We start from the raw sequence: 6,088 nt of genomic DNA on the forward strand, positions 1-6,088 counted from the left end.
CCAATCCAGCAGCCTACCGAGCACATACCGAATCATCTCTACACCTCCACCAACCAGTGGGACTTTCTTACAAGTCTATGGCGAGTCCAATGTTCGTCGTAATCCTTTGCATCCGCAGCAACCTCTGGGCGGATTGACCTCGCTTCTTCTACCAACCATGAGAGAAATTTCATGCAGATTCACATTGCAGATGCCAGATAAGTAACTTCTGCAGGTTCATCAAAATGTGCACACCAAGTTTTCGATGTATTGATTAATCTAATTCCATATGTCAATATGGTTTGAAAGATTCTTCCTAAGTGATTTCTCAAGAATGTGTTGAATATGATTGTGTTTATGGAATTGTGGCTTCAAAATTATAATATGCACTAATGGAATTTTTCACTTTCTGTTGTTTAGTGTGGTATTATTGGCTCTATTACAGGCAGGTGTCATTTTAAAAAATGTTAGGTGATTTGTATAATTTTTTGGTATTTTTCTTAAAATAATGGTCAATTGCTCTTATGATGCCATATAATTTCACATCTTATAATATTTCAAAGGTTTTTATTTTGCTCGTAAAGTCCATATGACTCTATTACTATTATGCCATAATTTAGCACTGAAACTGAAACTCACTTTTAGGGACTAAGCATTGATTGCTGTTTTGTAAGGTAATCACTCCCAACTGGAAGGGTGGATGTGCTTAACCAGCAAAAAGAATTCGGCTTGCAAAAGGGTAACTGGATTCCAGGTTACCATCAGTTGCGTCTCACCCTTCTTTTTAATTAGAAGATAAAAGTATAGAGAGAGCAAGATCGCTTGAAAAAATAAAACCTTCATTTCGATTCTAATTTGACGCTCCACAAATGCAATTTATCCCACAAGACTAGAGCAAAGTGTTGGTCACGTGTGCCGATTCACAAATTAGAATTTTTAGTGGGATGAATGTGTAAAACCCTAATTTGGCTATTCTATCAGTACTCAAAGGGTTGCCTGAAGGAATGCTAACCTCTAATGTACCTTCCGACTTATCACAGGTAATACTAGATTTAGCCATAAAAGTTGTCGATACAAAGGAGTGTGTGGTTTCTGAATCAAACAATACATAAGCAGGCGTATTGGCTATCAATAAAGTACCTGCTATAACGTTTGAGTTTTCCTCTGCATCTTTCTGAGTCATTGCAAAAACTCGTGCTTTTCCTTTCTGGTTGTGGTCATTGTTATCATCCTTCTTCAGGGTAAATGTGGGGCAATCCTTAAAAATATGCCCTGGTTTGCCACATCTGAAACAGACATTCTTCCCTTGTAAACACATGCCACGATGCGTCTTTCCACACTTAGGACATGGCTCTATAACTGGCACAATGCTCTTGTTGGCATTGGCTCCGCCATTAGCTTTCTTGTTCTGCCACTTGCCCTTTCCCTTGTCCTGGTCATTGCATTTCCTTTTACCCATATTGCCATTATCCGGTTGATTGAACAGTTGACTATATTGCTCGGCGCTAGTCTTCTGGTACCAGATAGCATGAGCTCTTTCCAGTATTTCACGGTATGAGATGAAACGATGGGACATAAGTATCATGCTTATATCTGGGTTCAACCCTTGTTCAAACCTCTTGACTTTCTTGTCCTCCGTATCCACCAGATGTGAATCATACCTTGAAAGTTGGTCAAACTTCCTTTCATACTCAGTCAGGGACATAGTCCTTTGCTTGAGTTAGAGATATTCACTTTCTTTGTGATCCCTCAAAGACTGTGGGAAGTACTTGTCCATTACTTCCTCTTTAAATCGCTCCCAAATCAATTCCGCTTGTTGCTCTGGGGTCCTCGTCCTTGACATCGAGTCTCACCAGTGGCTTGCATCACCGGAGAACATAAACTCGGCACATTGGACCTTACGGCGTCCGTGCACCCTATTAATCGGAATATTCTCTTCAACTTGCGAAGCCACTCCTCGGTTGCAAGTGGATCAATTGCTCCATTGAAGGTAGGGGGCTTGTGTCTTCTAAATTGCTCGACCACTGAAGCATGGGTTGGAGGACCATTAGGAGCTAGTGGTAGGGGTTGCGCCTGGTGCGGGTTTTGCCTACCAAGGTCTTGGACCGCTTGGAGGAGATCTCTTATCAAGTTGGTTTGGTTTGCGCAGGCCATTTTCCTTTAGACAAAACGTATGGTTCTTATTAGTTTCATACTTCGAATTCTAACAAAGAAGATAAAGTTTTGTTTCTTGACATAAAGGAAGTTGTTACAAGGATTTAAATTCAATCCCTATAAGTTCTACGGATCTTCTTTGGTAGAGCCTCATTTCCAGAGGAGTCTTCCGCCTCAGGTCCGAATTCTACGTCCATCTCAACCTGTGGCTTGGGCTTGGGCTCGGGCTCGGGCTCAGGATCAGGATCATTCCCTTCTTCAGGCTCTTCTTCTTCATCAAGTTCAATTACTATCTCCGGTTGAGGTTCTAAGTTTTCCCTCTATAGGTCTAGGAGTGATTGGCAATACACTTCAAACTCAAATATATTTGGGTGCTCCTCTAGCATTACATCCCTAACCGTGACTCCCATATCTTTCCATTGAGGTGGAAGGGAGTGTATGAGGTTATTTATAACCTCAATATGCGTTATCTCCATTCTAGCGTTCACCGCTGTCATGCATCTCTCATAGACATCATGTATATGTTCGTCAAGTGGACGGAGCAGATCAGTCACATAATTCTCATAGGACTGAATGACGATTCTACGGTTCGATGCTCCTCTATATGCCCTAGTCGTTCTACGAGCCATATCTGTTGCATTTTCACATATCATACACTTTTTTTTTACTCTTGGAAAAATGGCTACTGTTATATAACATTCTACATATTTCTAGCCCAATGCGTATCTTTTGAAAAAAAAAATATCTTTCAAATTATTTCTAACTGGCATAGTATATCTTTGAAAATAAGTATAAGTTGTACCATAGTATCGCAAAGCATCATAACACAGTCTTTTCATGAAAACATTAACTTTGAACATACCTGGGCCGTAGGATGAGATTGATGGATGGATGCAAGATGTCATGGAGTATCTTAAACTTTTTTTTTTAAAACATACTTGGTCTACAGAACCGGCTAAACCATTTTTTTTTAAAAAACATACTTGGTCTATAGAACCGGCCAAACCGTGCTCTGATACCACGCTGTAACGCCCCGACCCCTTGTGGATCGGAACGCACTTACTTTACTTAACTAACCGGTGATTTAGTCATAGGAGAATATATTTTAGCGGAAGCTTAATTTTTACAATGATAATTTTAACAACTTTTTGAATACTTTAAATAAAACACTAAATAAAAAAAATAACGGAACGTAATTTATTTGAAGAAAACACAGCTTATTCTCGCGTTCAGCGTTATTCAAATACTTTAAAGAAATAACATTGAAAACTGTAACGCTGTGACCCCTTGTGGACCGGAACGCTACTTACTTTACTTAACTAACCGATGGTTTAGTCATAGGAAAATATGTTTTAGCGGAAGCTTAATTTTTACAATGATAATTTTAACAACAACCTTTCGAATAAAACACTGAATAAAAAAAATAACGGAACGTAATTTATTTGAAGAAAACACAACTTGTTCTCGCGTTCAGCGTTATTCAAATACTTTAAAGAAATAATATTGAAAACGTTCACAAAAATAAATCTAAATAACTTGTTCACCGGATTTTCCACGGGCTCGTTGCACCACTCTCCATCTTTTCCATCATTCAGGCTTAAGGTAGAATCATATCAATATGTAGAGAAGGGGTTAAACCCGTGAGTTAAAATAACTCAATAGATATCATTGGTGCATTCGTGATCAAACTATATATTTCAAAGCTGTAACTTTAGAAACATTTTCATAGTAGGATTTCCGATAGAGTCTCAAACACATAGAGTCATGACTTAACACGACGCCTCGACCGGAAGTACATGCCGTACCCGGAGGTATCATTAGACATGGAGGTGTATGCCATACCGGAGATACCATTAGACATACAAATATTAACATAAATTTTCATTTACTAGAAACTTATAACTTAACACGAATTAACACTTTGCACCTCTACCTACCTTGATTGATGCTTTGAACCTTATTGAAAAATGCACTCCTTTAATGTTTCAAAAAAAAAACACTCCGTTGAGAATTGATGTTTGGAAAATACTTCTTGATAGCACCAAAACTTTTAGGAAAAACTAATTTTCCTCACTCTCCTTTTTTTTTCTAGACTTGAAAACTCTCTCTTTTATGCTTAGAAGCTTTTGTCTTGGTGTGAAAAATGTGTTTGCATTGGGGCCTATTTATAGGTGAAAATCTCACAACTTAAGGGCAAGTGAATGGCCTAATACTCATTAATACATGTGCCATTTATGTGGGAGTTATAGGTTTAAGAAGGTGCTAGAAAATCGTGTAAGAATTTGACTTTTCATATTTCGCGTACTTCGATTGATACTATATAGCTTTTAGTATTTCTATCATAACTTCTTCTCCAGATATCTGATTGAGGTAATTCAAAGTGCATTGGAAAGCTAACTTAAAGAGCTACAACTTTTCTTTAGATATCATGTTTTAAATCGAATGTTTTCTATGTCGTAAATGGGTCTCAAATGAGACTAAAAATCTGAAGTATACTTTAACCATCCATTATTAATGTCTTAGTGTCACTAAGGTGTTTTTTCAAGGTATGCTCCACATCTGGTGGATACGGAGGACAAGAAAGTCAAGAGGTTTGAATAAGGGTTGAACCCAGATATAAGCATGATACTTATGTCCCATCGCTTCACCTCATACCGTGAAATGCTAGAAAGAGCTCATGCTATCTGGTACCAAAAGACTAGCGCCGAGCAATATAGTCAACTGTTCAATCAACCGGACAATGGCAGTATGGGTAAAAGAAAATGGAATGGCCAGGACAAGGGAAAGGGCAAGTGGCAGAACAAGAAAGCTAATGGCGGAGCCAATGCCAACAAGAGCATTGTGCCAGTTATAGAGCCATGTCCTAAGTGTGGAAAGACGCATCGTGGCGTGTGTTTGCAAGGGAAGAATGTCTGTTTCAGATGTGGCAAGCCAGGCCATATTTTTAAGGATTGCCCACATTTACCCTAAAGAAGGATGATAACAATGACCAGAACCAGAATGGAAAAGCACGAGTTTTTGCAATGACTCAAAAAGATGCAAAGGAAAACTCGAACGTCATAGCAGGTACTTTATTGATAGCCAATACCCCTGCTTATGTATTGTTTGATTCAGGAGCCACACACTCCTTTGTATCGACAACCTTTATGGCTAAATCTAGTATTACTTGTGATAAGTCGGAAGGTACATTAGAGGTTAGCATTCCTTCAGGCAACCCTTTGAGTACTAATAGAATAGCCAAATCAGTAAGTATTGAAGTTGAAGGAAAATCAATGGAAGCGAACCTATACATGATAGAAATGAAGGATTTTGATGTAATACTAGGCATGGATTGGTTGGGTTGTAATTACACCACCATCTGATGTAAGGAAAGGGAGGTATCATTTCAGAAATCAGGAGAGGAACCATTTTCGTTCCTTGGAATGAAGACGAAACCCCCTATTCGACTAGTATCGGCTTTACAATCTGAGAAGATGTTGAGAAAAGAAACATGTCAAGGATATTTAGTAAACATCTCAGGAGGGAAACAAGAAACGATAAAGGTTGAAGACGTACCAATAGTAGGAGAATTCGTAGATGTGTTTCCAGAAGATCTATCTGGTATTCCATTAAATAGGCAAGTGGAATTCACCATAGACCTAATTCTCGGAGTGGCACCAGTGTCAAAAGCCTCATACCGAATGGTCCCGAAGGAACTACAAGAGTTAAAGAAGAAGTTGCAAGAACTCCTAGATATGTGCTTTATACGGCACAGTGTATCTCCATGGGGCACGCCGGTGTTGTTCGTGAAGAAAAAGGATGGAAGTATAAGGATGTGCATCGATTATAGGGAGTTAAATCGATTAACTATCAAGAATAAGTACCCACTCTCGAAAATCGAAGAACTGTTAGATCAACTGAAAGGAGCTAAGGTATTTTCCAAGATCGACTTACGATCGGGGTACCATCAATTGAA

The sequence above is a fragment of the Olea europaea genome, chromosome 12 (genome assembly GCF_002742605.1).
Source record: "Olea europaea var. sylvestris chromosome 12, O_europaea_v1, whole genome shotgun sequence".
NCBI classification, from domain to species: Eukaryota; Viridiplantae; Streptophyta; class Magnoliopsida; order Lamiales; family Oleaceae; genus Olea; species Olea europaea.